The sequence below is a fragment of the Sorex araneus genome, chromosome 6 (genome assembly GCF_027595985.1).
Source record: "Sorex araneus isolate mSorAra2 chromosome 6, mSorAra2.pri, whole genome shotgun sequence".
Classification (NCBI taxonomy): domain Eukaryota; kingdom Metazoa; phylum Chordata; class Mammalia; order Eulipotyphla; family Soricidae; genus Sorex; species Sorex araneus.
The window spans coordinates 74,687,036-74,702,871 of record NC_073307.1 but is presented as its reverse complement, the minus strand read 5'-3'; the positions used below and the strand labels follow the sequence as shown (position 1 = coordinate 74,702,871).

The window sequence follows — 15,836 nt, the reverse complement described above, 5'->3', positions numbered from 1 at the left end:
CTCAGGACCTGGGTCCTTTGTAGTTTTTCACCTTTTAGAGAAGAAAAAAAAAAAGTCTTACCATAATTTAATTTTTTTTCTGACGACTCCTCTTCCAGCCCCTCTCCTCGCATCCCTTTTCATGAACCATTTCCCAGTGCCCTGTGAGGTGGGGCCAGGCTGGAGATACCCCCAACACACACAGCAAACACCTCACTCCCTCCGGAAACCCCAGCCTCCCATCAACAAACTGCCACGCCCTAAATCTTCCTGCCTGACCTCCCACCAAGGCTGACAGTGAAACCCCCACAGCATCCAAAATTCTGGGGCCCGGAAAGACTTGGGGAGGGCTAGACTCTCGATTTCTTCCGGAGTTTGTGTTCTTTGGCCCGGTCCTCGTTTGGGGGAGGGGTGGCTCCGGGGGGTGGGGACAAGGCACAGGCGGGGATAAGCTTGAGAGTCCCTGAAGATTTGCCGCCATGTGTCTGTACAAAACGATGGTTGATTCTTTGGTCTCTTGAATAAACCAAGGAAAATGAAAAAGAGGAAAAATAAAAGAGGTGACAATTGGTGTTGAAGTCTCCAACATTGCTACCAATGTCCTCCTTAAAGTCTTTTAGTTATTTTAAGTATCTTGCTGGCCCCTCATTGGGTGTGTAATTTCTTCCTATGTACATATCCCTTGGTTATTAAAAAATGGCCTTCACTATCCCTTCTAACCTTTTCAAGCCTAAAGTCTATGTTGTTGGATTCCAGTACAGCTACCTCAGCTTTTTTTTGGAGGAGTTGTTTACCTGAAGAACTGTTTTGCAGCCTTTGAATCTGTGTTTGCTCTGACTGTTCAAATGTGTTTTCTTTTAAGGCAGCAGAATGCTGGATTCAGTTTTTAAATCCACTTTGCCACTCTGTGTCTCTTAATTGGTGCATTTAAACCACTGATGTTAAGAGAGATTGTTGTCATGGGGTTTGGTGCCACCTTTCTGTAAAAGTTTGTTGTGCTTGTGGGCCTTGTCTTGTTTTACAGAAGCCCCTTCTGTTCTAATTTAACAAACAACTTCATGTTGAACAAATTTTTAAATCACAGATCTTTTTTTAATTTTTAAAAATTATTTTGTAATCCTAATTGGAGAGATCCTATGCAGCAATTATTATTTTACAGCCAATGCACTATTTTCCAAAACAACTATCATATTTAGCGACAACAAAAATAAACAGCGATTATTAAACCTTAAAAAAAGTTGTAAAAAATATATACACAATACCATGCAGCTCTTTGCAGCAGCACAGATGGATATCAAGCTGAGTAAAGTTAGTCAGAGAGAAAGTAACAGATACAGAATGATCTCACTCATATGTGGGACTAGATCAACTAAACTAACACTCAACAAGGAAAAATTGCTTTAAAGAAAGAAATGAAGGGGCACAATAGGTAGGGTATTTGTTTTGCACACAGTCAACCCAGGTTCAATTCCTCTGTCCCTCTCGGCAAGCTACCAAGAGCATCCCGTCCGAATGTCAGAGCCTGGGTAGCTACCCGTGGCATATTCAATATGCCAAAATAGTAACAAGTCTCACAATAGAGACATTACTGGTGCCCGCTCGAGCAAATCGATAACAACGGGAGGACAGTGATACAGTGATACAGTGATTTTTGTGGTGCCCTGAGCCCCATTAGGTATGACCCAAAACACAAAAATAATAATAGTAAAATAAACCTAGAGCAGAAATTAATGCAACGGAAACTAAAAATAAATTTTAAATACAAAAAAAAAAATCATGAAAACAAGACCTGGATCTTTGAAGTAAGATTCACTATTTGCAAAACTCACAAAGAAAACCCTAGCAAACAGAATTAGAAATGAAGGGGAGATGTTTAGCAGATGTCATAGAAATTCAAAGGATCATCTTTAAGCAACAAAACTGGGGAACCAGAATAAATGTGTACGTTTTTGGACTCCTAAAACTTTTGAAGTTTGAACAAAAACATAGCACCTGAACAGATCAATTACTACCAAGGGAATTGAAATGGCAATCAAAATCTCCCCAGTAAGAAAAGCCCAGAACATTATCAAAATGGCAATACTGCCCAAAGCACTATAAAAATTTAATGTGGTCCCTCTCAGCAAACACATGACATTTTTCAAAGAAATAGACCAAAAACTACTGAAATTCATATGGAACAATAAACCCCAACAAATAACTAAAGCAATCCTTGGGAAAAAGAAGATGGGTGGCATCACCTTCCCCAACTTCAAACTCTACTACAAAGCAGTAGTAATTAAAACAGCATGGCATTAGGCTAGAAACAGACCTGCAGACCAATAGAACAGAGTTGAATATCATGTCACAGATCCCCAAATATATGGCCACTTAATCTTTGATAAAGGAGCAAGAAATGTGAAGTGGAACAAGAAAGCCTCTTCAACAAGTGGTGCTGGGAAAACTGGATAGCTACCTGCAAAACTGAACTCTGACCTCTGTCTAATGCCAGGCACAAAAGTCAGATCAAAGTGGATTAAAGACGTGAATATCAGACATAAATCTATAAGGTACATAGAGGAAAATGTAAGCGGAACTCTTCATGACATTGAAGCTAAAAACATCTTTAAGGATGAAACAGCACTGACTATGCAAGTGGAAGAAAACATAAACAAATGGGACTACATCAAACTAAGAAGCTTCTGCACTTCAAAAGAAACAGTGACCAAAATACAGAAATAGCCCACAGGATGGGAAAGAATATTTACCCAATACCCATCTGATAAGGGATTAATATCCAGGATATACAAGACAATAGTAGAATTGTACAAGAAAAAAAAAACCTCCACCGCCATCAAAAAATGGGGAGAATAAATGAACAGAAGTTTCCTCAAAAAATAAATAAATAAATACAAACAGCCAAAGGCACATGAAAAAATGTTCCACATCGCTAGTCATCAGGAAGATGCAAATCAAAACAACAATGAGATATCATCTCACACCACAGAGACTGGTACACATTCAAAAGAACAAAAACAACTAGTGCTGGCATGGATGTGGGGAAAAAGGGACACTCAGTGAGAATGCAGACTGGTCCAGCCTGTCTGGAAAACAACGTGGACAGTCCTTCAAAAACTAGAAATTGAGCTTCCATATTACCCCGCAATACCACTTCTGGGAATATATCCCAAGAATGCAAAAAAGCACAGTAGAAATGACATCTGTACCTATACGTTCATTGCAGCATTGTTCACGATAGCCAAAATCTGGAAACAACCTGAGTGCTCTAGAACAAATGACTGGTTAAAGAAACTTTGGTACATCTACACAATGGAATACTATGCAGCTATTAGGAGAGATGAAGTCATGAAATTTGCTTATAAATGGATAGACATGGAGAGTATCATGCTAAGTGAAATGAGTCAGAAAGAGAGAGACAGACATAGAAGGAGTGCACTCATTTGTGGAGTATAAAATAACATCACATGAGGCCGACACCCAAGGACAGTAGATACAAGGACCAGGAGGATTGCCCCATAGCTGGAAGCCTGCTTCATGAGTGGGGGTGAGAAGGCAGATGGAACAGAGAAGGGATCAATAAGACAATGATGACTGGAGGAATAGTTCGGGATGGGAGTTGTGTAGAAAGTAGATAAAGGATCAAAAGTGATGGCCTCCCGGTATCTCTGTTGCAAATCATAATGCCCAAAAGTAGAGACAGAGTATGGGGAATATTGTCTGCCATGGAGGCAAGGGGAGGGTGGGAAAATGGGGGTATACCGGGAATACTGGTGGTGGAGAATGTGTACTGGTGGAGGGATGGGTGTTTGATCATTGTGTGATTGTAACCCAACATGAAAGCTTGTAGCTATCTCACAGTGATTCAATAAAATTTAAAAAAAAAAAAAGCCCAGATCAGACAGATGTGTTAACTAGTAAGTTCTTTAAACCTTTAAAGACCTACTCCTGATCCTTTCAGCCTCTTTCAGAAAACTGAGAGAACAGGAAGCTTCCCCAACAGCTTGCTGGAGGCAAGCATAACCCCAATACTGTAAACAGACAGACAACCTCCAAAAGGAAAACTACAGACCTACATCCCTCATGAACACAGATGCAAAGATCCTTAACAAAAAATGAATCAAATAATACAACAAAAAGATCATACAGAAGCCATAAGATTTGCTTATAAATAGATGAACATGGAGAGTATTGTGCAGAAAGAAATGAGTCAGAGGAGAGGGACAGACACAGAATGATTGCACTTATTCGTAGGATATAAAGACATAGGATGAGACTGATGCCCAAGGACAGCAGAAACATGGGCAAGGAGGACTGGTCCACTGTCAGAAACTTGCCACAAGCTGGGGACAGGGAGCGGCTCAGGTAGGTTCTATTAGAGAATGGCCCACTACGACAAGGACAGTTGGAAATGATTACTCTCGACAAGAACTGAGTTCTGAAAGCAAACGGATATACATGATAACCTTTAAGTTCCTGTACTGCAAACCATAATGTTCAAAAGGAAAGATAAGAAAAGTGCCTGTCACAGAGGCAGCCTAAGGGGTGGGAGTGATGGGAGGGAAACTGGGGACACTGGTGGTGGGAAATGTGCACTGGTGTTGGGTTGGAACACTGTATGACTGAAACTCAATCATGAACAACTTTGTAACTGTGTATCTTATGGTGATTCAATAAGGAAAAAGATCATACACCATGACCAAGTGGCATTCATCCTAAGGATAGAAGGGCAGACAAAATAACACATATTAATATAAGAAAAATGAAATTCAAAACAATCATATCAATAAATACAGAGAAAGTATTCAACAAGATCCAATACCCACTCATGATTAAAAGCCCTCAAGAAAATGAGAATTAAAGGAATTTTCCTCACAGTAGTTCAAGGCATTTACCACAATCCCAAAGTAAACATGGTGTTCAATAATGAGAGGGGAGGGGAGCTTTTCCTCAAAGATGAGGCACATAACAACGTTACATATTCAAACCTTTACAATTCAGTATAGTATTGGAAGTCTTTCCCATAGCAATTAGGCAAGAAAGAAATATTAAGGGCATACAGATGGAAAAGAAGTCGTCAAAGTCTCACTATTTGCAGAAGATATACTGTACTTAGAAAACCCTAGAGAGGGGGGCTGGAGTGATAGCACAGCGGGTAGGGCGTTTGCCTTGCACGCGGCCGACCCGGGTTCGAATCCCAGCATCCCATATGGTCCCCTGAGCACCGCCAGGGGTAATTCCTGAGTGCATGAGCCAGGAATGACCCCTGTGCATTGCCGGGTGTGACCCAAAAAAGAAAAAAAAAAAAGAAAACCCTAGAGATTCTACAAAGAAATTCTTAGAAACATAAGACTTGCACAGTAAAGTGGCTGGCTACAAAAATGAATGTGCAGTATTCCATGGCTTTTTTTATGTCTAAATAATGAAAAATTTTAAAAGCAATCTCATTCATAGCTTGTTGTGCCTCTGAAAATCAAGTACCTGGGAATCAACAAAAGAGACCTTTCAGAGAAAACTATAAACTTTCAAAGAAATCTACAAATCACCACTTAAAAAAATAAAATTAAAGAAGACATGAGGAAATGTAAACACATTCCCTGCTCGTGGATGGGCAGAGTCAACATAATCAAAATGGCAATCTTGCCTGAAGCAATTGACTGATTTAAACCTTAAAAACTCATGACATTTCTTTTTAATTTTTTTATTTCATAATTTTATTTTCATAAAGTTGTTCATGATAATTCATTACAATCAATATTTCAACACCAATCCCACCACCATTACACCTTTCCATCACCATTATTTCGAATTTCCCCACCATGACTCAAGACTGCGCCACAGGCAGATGCTAAATAATTTATTTTGTATTGCTTATTATGAACAGTACAAGATGTCAGAGGCTGAGCGCTACTGAAATTCTAAACTTTTAAATAACTGTGGTCCGGAGACATCTCTGCAGTGCACTGCTCTCTCCAGAGATCCCTTTGTGACTGTCTGGATCATGGCTGTTAATGAGATTAAATGGTGCCCAGAGGCAGTTCATGGGCATGAACCAAGGAGATTGGAAGAGGTGACCCATTCCCGACTCCATAAAGCCTGGAGTCTCCAGTCACTGGCCCACACACCTGGGTTTTTCAGCAGATTCATTCTCATGTGTGTGTGTGTGGGGGGGGGGGGGGCTCAGGATAAGCCTGTGAAGATTGGCCGTGAGCATGGCGGCAATTGGGTGGGTTCTGGAGGTTTGTGGCCACTGGGGTTCATTTGGAGCAGGCAGGGGGGACAACGCCTGCTCCCCACTGAGGCACCCCAGTGAAATCAGCCTGGCACAGGGTCTGGAGACATCTCTGCAGTGTGCTGCTCTCTTTGGAGATTCATTTGTGAGTGTCTGAATCATGGCCCTTAATGTGACTAAACGGCGCCCAGAGGCACCTCATGAGTGTGACTGCCAGGGCACCGGGAGGGCGGGGAGACGGGAGGCGGTGGCCCACACCCATGACATTTCTTAAAGACAGAGATCAAACACTCTTGAAATTCATATAGAATAGTAACACCCCCATCAAATAGCCAAAAAAAAAAAAATCCAGAAAAAAAAAATACAGAAGGTTTCACTTTTCCCAATTTAACACTTTACTATATAAAGTTGTAGTTATCCAAATAATGTGATGATGAAATAAGGACAGATTCTCAAGCCAATGGAATAGAATTGGATGTCCAAGGACAGATCCTCTGCTATAGAAAATTATTCTCAAAACAGGAGCAAAAAAGTATCCAGTGGACAAAGAAAATCTCTTCAACAAATGATGCTGGGGTAACTGGTCAGTCCCATGCACTAAAGACACAGACTCCTAACATCATACACAAAAGCCAAAAAGTCAAACCAAAATGGATTAAAATTCTCAGTACCAGGCCCTGAGAATTTTGATGTGTGGCAGTATAACTGGTATGAGATGACATCTCGTTTTAATATGTATTTAAATGATATAAATTTAAATACGAATCCATAAATCATCTCAAGAAAAAGAGAACACTCCATGACAGTAAAGCATGAAATATCTTCAATGATTCAATCCCACTGGCCAAGGCAATGGAAGCAAAGATAAACAGAATTACATCAAATGAGAAAGCATATGTACCGGACCCCCCCAAACATTGAATACCAGAATAAAAAGACAGCCCACAGAGTGGGAGAGGATATTTGATAGCCAAGATAGATAAAGCACTGGTAGAACTTTAAAAGCGAAACACAAAACGGGGATTGGAGAGGTAGCACAGCAGTTGGGGCACTACCCTTGCATGTGACTGACCCAGGTTCGGTCTCTGGCACTTCATATGGGGTGCCACCATGAGTGACCAATAAGCACTGCCGAGTGTGGCCCAAAACCTTAACAGAAAAAGGCAACCAACCACATCAAAAAATAGGGGGAGAGAAACAAAAACTTCAATGAAAACATACAGATGGCCAAAAGCCATATAAAAAAAAACTTTCTACCATCATTTATCATTATTATCATTTAAATACATATTAAAACGAGATGTCATCTCATACCAGTTATACTGCCACATATCAGAAAGAACAAAATCAACAAATGTTGGTACAGATGTGTGGGGAAAGAGACTGGCACAGCCGGCGAGAATGTCAACTGGTCTAGTCTTTTTGGACAATATGGACACTTCTCAAAAAACTAAGAATCAAGCTACTCTCTGACCCAGCAATTCTACTTCTTGGCATCTACACCAAAGGTAACAGAAATCAAGAACTGGTCTTCAATCAGAAACGTACTGCAGAGGGATGGAGGGAAAGACTCAGAATGGGTGGGGGTGGGGGGTGGGCAGAACAGGGACACAGGGGCGATGGGGAGTCAGGGGGAGGTGAGCTGAGAGACTGTCACGGACAAAGTCTTATCAGTAATGGTACTATAAACCACATTGCATAAGACAAAATTTGAAACTAATAAAAATGGGAAGTTTTTAAAGGGTTGAACCAGTCAACATTGCTACCAGCAGTGGAAAAGGTCCCTTTTCCCCACATCCACGACAACACTGGCTGCTTCTGTCTTTCTGATGTGTGCCAGCCCCACTAGTGTGAAGTGATTTCCATTTCTCTGATGATCAATGATGGTGATGCACAGCATAATCGGCTTGACTAATCTATGTCTTTTTGGAGGAAGTTTCTCTTCATCTCTTCTTCCCACTTCTTGATAGGGTTGATAGGTTTCTTGTTAAATTTTACAAGTTTTTTAAGTCTCTTGGATCTCAACCCTGGTCAGATGAGTGGCAGACAGTATATTCTGCCATTCTATGAGGTGTCTTTTTATTCTGGCCATTATTTCTTTTGCAATAATGCTGAAAATTCTTAGTCTGATGTAGTCAATTTGCTTCTCTTTGCTTCTGTTTGCTTGGCCAATGGCACCAAATCATTGACAGTCCTATATTCAATGTCACAAAATATTCTGCCTGTTTTCCTCAACATAACTTATGGATTCGGGTCTGATACCAAGTTGCCTTTTGATGACTTTTGTGCAGAGCATGAGAAAGGAGTCTGCATTCTTTCTTCGCATTTGGCACACCAGGTTTCCCGGCCTCACTTGTGAAGAGGCTTTCCTCCCTCCACTCCATCACCTTCGCTCCTTTGTCAAAGATTAGATGGCCATATACTGAGGACCTGTCTCTGGACTTTCATTTCCATTCCACTCATCTTAAAAGAATGGAATGGAAATTTTCACCTTTATTCTAGTAATAGACTGTCTTGATTACTATAGTTTTATAGCATAACTTTAAGTTAGAAAAAGAAAAGTCTCCAATATTCTTTTTTCTAGGATTGCTTTAGCTATTCTGACAAGGGTAGAGGGTAATTATTACTCCATATAATTTTAAAGAGCATTCGGTCTACATTTTTTTGAAGTGTCATAGGTATTTTATAGAAACTGCACTGAATCTATGTAGTGCTTTCGGTAGAATTTTCATTTTGATATTGATCCTTCTGACTCATAAACAGGGGCTGTCACCATTTCCTTCATCCCCACTATTAACTTCATTTCCAAGGTATTTCTTCATGCTTTTCCCCTGTTCTTGATTTTATCAGCACATGCCTCAAGCTGTTGTACACTTTCCTTAACATACACACACAATCAGTAATTCTTTTTAGCAAATAAACATAACAAGTACCCTGCACACCACTGCAACTGTTATTCTGTGTCCACAGTGTTACAATCTGTAGATGAATGTTGCTTTATTTACATCCTTCTGCAATGCAGCACTGTTAATTCCGGAAATTTCCACAGTAAACTTGATCTGTCTGTTACCGTGGTAACTGCATGCTTCCTGGCACTAATAAATGAGTAACTTTGCTAAGATCTAAGATGAGGCAAAAGGAAAAATTGAAGGGAAAAAAGTCTCAAAGGGACAAAACTGTTCAGAAGTATGCTCAAAAATTGCAAATACAAATTTTAAGATTCTGCTATTCAGTCAGTAAAGAAAAGTTATTAATAAGATAAATTTGGAGTACTTTGATAAGTACTGATTTGTGAAGAAGTGACTTTTTCCCCCAAGAGGAGTGAGCACTACTAAGCAGAACAAGGAAGCTTCACATTCACACACTGATGCTATCTACGGATTCCTTAAACGCTGCTCATGTGGAGCTGAACCCAAGGTTCATTCAAACGGGTTGTCTCTGGGATGTCTCAAGAGAAGGTACAGAAAGCTGTCAAGACTCAACAGATTACAGTCTTAAGATCTATCTGTACCCCAATTTTCATAGGCAGCTAAAACCTCTTTCCCTCGAATGAAGAAATGAATCACTGGAAAGTGTCTGAGGGTGGGGGTAAGCCAGGACTCTTCAACAAAACACTCATCAGACTTTCAGAGAGCTGGTCATAATCCTCTTCCATCTGTCCTTTGAAATGAGCTTGGTGTCTATGACACTTCTCCCCACTTCCTACCTCTCCATCGTTTCTATCTTTACCTATTGCTTCTCTCTTCTTTCCTTTCCTTTGGTTGTTGCTGTAGCCCAGCTGTGGGGCCGTCTTCAGCGGCAGCGCTGGGGCAGGGAGCATGCAGAGAAATGCACTGACCCCGGGTCCCGAAGTGCAAGGCTCATGCTTTACTAAAGCCATTTCCCCAGCCCTGGCACTTTGCCACCTCTCTGGAACTATCAGGACTCCTCAGGGCTCAGCCCTAGACCTGACTCTCATGTCCAAGGTAAAGTCAACACTCGACTTTTAAGTTTCTAATTTACGTTCTCTTCTCTGGGTGGCAGATTCAGATTCTCACCACGGAACCCTGTGTGGTGCCCAGGCGGCCGTGTGCAGGCCACTGACTACCTGTTGTACTGTGTTTCTGCCCCAGAACTCTTACCTTTACAGTCCTCTTAATGCACAAATGTCCCATGCTTAGTTGTACCCATATCTGTAATAATAACTTAAATCCACTATAACACTGTAGCAGTATTATGAAAATCACTGTAAATTACTACCCACCTTTACCATTCACATTCAATTTGTCACCAATTTTTATTAATGCTACCTCCAAAATATCTTTGGAATCTCTCCACCTCCCTTTACCTCCACTATCATCACCACTATGTGGTCATACACATATCCTTATGAATACACTGAATTCCACATATCAGCAGCCTGAAAATCACCTTAAAATGGAGATATAATTCAGCAGACATGAAGTCTTCCCTAGCTTCTCCACTGTGCTTTGGACGTCATCCCAACCCTGCAGCTATGACCTGAAAGCCCCTCACCGTGAGCAGCATGGCCATCTTTCCAGGCACCTTCTACATTCACTGTCTTCCTCACAAAACTCCTGATGCACGCTAGTGGCTCCACTTGAATTCCCCCTTCTGTATATATAATCATTTACTGAATGCCTTCCAAACTTAAACTTCATAAAAACAGAATCACATCAGTTGTCAGTTGTCTTGGCAGTCTCTGATCTGGAAAGAGCAATACTAACCATCTCTATGAAGAGTTCATCAGCCACTGGCAGGTCTGCCCCCAAGGGTGTCATCTAGCAATGATGGAGACATTTTTCGTTGCTACAACTTGCATAGGTCAGTTCTAAGCATCTAAAGCATTAAGTCTAGAAATACAAGTATTCTACAATGCACAGAATAACTCCCTACAACAAAGAATTATTCAACCTAAAATATCAATAATGCCAAGACTGAAAAAAAACATTTAACCACTTCATCAAAGAGCTCAGGAGGTTGGAGCTCGTGCTCCGTATACCAGAGGCACCACAAGGTCAGGAGCGCCACCAGGAGCACCTAAGCACTGAGCTGCGAGAGGTCTCTGAGCATGGCCAGGTGTGACCCCACAACACCACAAAAAGAAAGAAAAGGGAGAAGGGAGGCAGGATGGGGAGATGGCTCAGTGCAAGCCTCACATTCTTTAAAAATATGCGCTAACTAAGAAATGCTTTTAAAGATACACTGAGTTGTTTGGTTTGTTTCTTTAGTGGGATTGTACCACACACCTGGCTCCATACTCAAACGCTGATTCTGATGCGTAGCGACGATCTGAGAGCCTCTTGCATGCTAAGTAATGCGCTCCAGCCTGGGAAGATTTTTCTTTAAACAGCTACAAAACAGTGCACACAATAACGTTGCTTTCAGCACATTTTCATAAATTTACAAAAAGTTCACTGTATCACTATATCACTGTCATCCCGTTGTTCATTGATTTGCTCGAGCAGGCGCCAGAAACATCTCCATTCATCCCTGTCGCGTGCTAGTGTAGCCCATAGGTGTATTAGGGACTCTTTCAGGATCAGGGGAAAATAAGGACTGTCATTGCTACTGTTTCTGGCAGATTGAGTACACCACAGGTAGCTTGCCAGGCTCTGCCATGCGGGCAGGATATTCTCAGTAGCTTGCCGGGCTCTCTGAGAGGGATGGATGTGTTCCCAGTCTACCGAATATAAGCTTTTGGTCAACTTGCACGTTGTAACGATCTGCACACTGACAAACACCCACCTGCCTTCATTTCTGGGCAGCATCTGGGACATCTGCAGCCTCAAGTTGAGGTTGATGGAGTGCGCCCAGAGGTTGCTGAGCAGCTGGCAGAGCAGGACCCTATCTCAGAGGGTCTGTGCCAGGTCGAACACCTGCGCCAAGTTCCAGGTGACCCGGTGGTTGGATGACAGCACCCCACAGTGAATGAGCCACTGTGCACACTGCCGCATGGCTCTATGTCTGACGGTGCTGCAACTCGGTCCAGCCGGGGCAGGTAGCAACACTGTGGCCACCACCACAGTTTCTCCATGCCCCGCTGACACTGTTCTGTTCAAATCTTCAAAACAGCTGGCGATGCCCATCAGGAATCATGCGTGGAGTTCCAGCAGGGATCATGCACAGAGTTCCATGCCTGGCATGCTGAGCCACGTGTTGTCTAAGGCAAGATGGTGAGCCGGGTTCAGGAGAGCGTGAAGAGTTCAGGGCGGCATCAGCGACATCTTCCTTCCAATCAAATATGGTGTGGTAATTATGGAAAATGAGTAGGGAGTGTCTTATGATGGTGCTGTGTGGCCGCAAAGTGGCCACACAGTTTAGGAATATGTTCACTCATACATATTGAATACATATTGACGCTCGGTCCAAGTGTGTGGAAAGCGGCCTGGACGTGGCAGCAGTTGGGTTATGGAGGTTGGCTGCCAGGGCTGGATCCCTTGGGGGCAGGGAGGGCTCTCTGGGGCGCCCCGAGTGAAAACAGCCTGGCACGGAGTCCGGTGGCATGATTATGGGGGCCTCATTTTATGTTCCCTTCTGGGAGAAGGAGCTATGATTTCTGGACGGTGGCCAATGAGGATATTATCTGGTGCCGGCAGGAGGTGGCTTATGGGCATGACTCCCTGGGTCACCAGAGACTGGGGAAAGCAGGCAGAGGGTCTCTGCTCCCAGGTCCCATTGAGCCCAGAGTCCAAGGTCACAAAGTTCCACATTACCTAGGTTGCGTGGGACTTCACTCATGCATGAGGCTCGAACCGAGCATAACCCAGAAGTTATATACTGATAATATAGAGAGAGAACAAAAAGTTCTATCTCCACAGAGAAATGCAAAGGACTGAAAAGCGGGTTGCTGTTGTTACAACATTCCGTTCTGATTGAATTCTCTTGCCAGAGCAAGTTTTAAAGGGCTGCACGAGTACTATCTGCTTAATAAGATTAAGCATTTTTCTTTCTTCCTTATTCTCTGTGTTTGAAAAAAGCAGGCTGGCAGGCAAAGAGCTCAGGAGGCTGGAGCTCGTGCTCCGTACACCAGAGGCACCACAAGGTCAGGAGCGCCACCAGGAGCACTTAAGCACTGAGCTGCAAGAGGTCCCTGAACATGGCCAGGTGTGACCCCACAACCACCACAAAAAGAGAGAAAAGGGAGAGGGGAGGCGGGATGGGGAGACGGCTCAGTGCAAGCCTCACACACAAGGTCCCGGATTTGGTCCCAGGCACAGGAAAAGGGGAAACTAGAAAGCTAGGGAATGTTATTTTCAAGGCACACTGAAGACATCCTGGACCCAGGCCTTTCTCCAGATCAGCACTGACAGTAAGCATGACGCACCCGAACCAGAAGGGGCCCGATGCTACAGGGCACGGCTCACACGCATGGCCTGGGTTTATATCAGACACGACAAAAAGAAAACATTTATTCCAGGTGCTGTGGTTCTTGTTTGTTCCGATCTGGGTTCTGCTGTGTTTCTGGGCCCTCACAGCCCGGGCCCCGGCCCGCACACTGCTCCTGACCGGCACCACACAGCCACCTTCTTCCCGGCCAGGAGCTCATCACCTAGCCTCTGCCTTCCTCCAAGGGTAGGAGGAACCTACAGGCCTCCTTGAAGATAAATATTTAAGATTTCTGTAAGAGGGGAAAGTTTAAGTTTTACATACTCACAAGAAAGATTTTTAAGCAAAAAAAAGAAAAGAAAAAAAGTGCCTGCCATAAAAGGCAGGCCAGAGGCGGGAGGAAAACTGGAACCCTGGTGAAGGGATTGATGCTGGAACACCTTACACCTGAAACTCAAATTGCAATAACTTGGCAACTCTGTAATTCACAGCGATTCGGTTTTAAAAAAATGTAACTATCCTCTAAGATAGTCTAGGGGTTAAGGTACTAGCCTTGCACACAGTTAACTAGGCTTCAATTTAAAAAAAAAACAAAAAACTTTCTGATGTTATCTAGTACAACTGAACCTTTTTGTTGTTTTTGTTTATATGAAATAATGATAGAATTGTAGAGATCCTCTTGGCCTTAACAAAGACAGCCCACTAACCTGAGAACAAATTGGTAATAAAATGTTTATCATAAGCCATAAGATGCATCCTGTTCACCATCATTTATTTCCAATACTAATTTTAAACCTATTTCTCCTTATAGATTGCCCTGTGTTATGAAGATAAACAAAAGGGGAGCTCCTTAGTAACAACAGCTGTATTTAATATATTCTGAACGTTCTGGTATGCTGAGAGCACAGAATACAAGACTAGAACATCTGCTTCTGCTTGTGTTGAATTTATGTACAGAAAATGATTTTAATAGAAGCCTTCTACATTAATAAGAATACTCCTGTGGTAACAAAAAAAAAACATATAGGCCTTAGTACAATCAAATTCTGAAGTAAAGTTAAAATACAGCCATACAATTTTCCTTTATTAGGCTTTTAGGTTTTTAGCTTTATCTTTCATTTTAAGAGCCAAGGACAAAAATGTTAAATCTGGTACACCCAGGTATCAGAGACAAATGTTTTTATTTTAATACTTTTTTTGAGGGAAAGCAGCAGCACGTGCCTGGAAACGCTTGGAGAACCATGTGCTTTCCACAGCACAGCAAACACTCCAGCCCTTGAAATCATCTTGCTGGCCCCTTCATACTATTGTTTATGTGTAAAAAAAAATTAACTTTAACCTGTGACTATTTTTAAAGCCCAGGGTTCCTGTCTGAATTTTATTTCCTAAATTCAGTTGTGTGTGTGTGTGTGTGTGTGTGTGTGTGTGTGTGTGTGTGTGTTTAAAGAAAAACAACAGGGGCTGAAGTGACAGTATGGGGGTTAAGACCTTGCAGAGACCCCTAACATCCTGAGTGTAGTCGACAATCACTCCCTACCAAAAGAATGCACAGTCTACTCTTGTAAATTATAACTGGCTGCTAAAATATAAGGGTCAGATAATCAAGGAAATCCTCTAAGACATCTTGGATTCAAAGCTGAACAAATCCAAAGCTATACTTTGTGGCTACAAAGCACTTATCCTAAAAAGTAACTAACTGGTTTTCAATGCCTAAGAGTATACAACTCAGTGTACAAAAGGATTCCTTGTAAATGTGAATAGAAAAGGAGAGATACTATGTTGTCTAAAGTCAAAATATACGTCAACACCAATGTCAGTTACTGCCAATTCTTGATCCAGAAAACAGAAAATCAAAATTAAAAAAAAAAATTCAATGTCAGAGTATAAAATTTTTTAGACAAAAAAAAGAAAAATTCAGACCAACTCAAATTTTGGAAAAACCCTTTTCACCCTGTTTATTATTAAAGAAAAGATTTCTTCATAAATTCAATGACATGAAAAAACTCTGGGAAGCGAGTACACACATAGGAAAGTCTGTTTTAATTCTAAATATAAGTGGGGTTGTATTTCTCCTTATCCAAGGGGGCTTTGCAAAAGAAAAAGGAAACAGATATGTTAGGCATTTATAATTATGGCCCTTATTTCTTACATTTCAGATATGTGGTTCAGCTAGCAACCAAAATAGCAGGAGTAAGTCAAGAGTGCAAGAGTCTGTTCCATACAAGCTTTCACTACAATTTAAGGAAGGAGGCTCCTTTAAGATTTATTCCTTGTTACTGGAGGGAGTTCTGATGAAATA

General features: G+C 41.9%; 1 protein-coding gene across 3 annotated transcripts in view; it reads right to left on the bottom strand.

Annotated features, from left to right (window-relative positions):
* MAP2K4 (mitogen-activated protein kinase kinase 4) overlaps positions 1-15,836 on the bottom strand; it is a 180,180-nt gene that overhangs the window by 106,049 nt on the left and 58,295 nt on the right. The gene's annotated exons all lie outside the window — the stretch shown is intronic.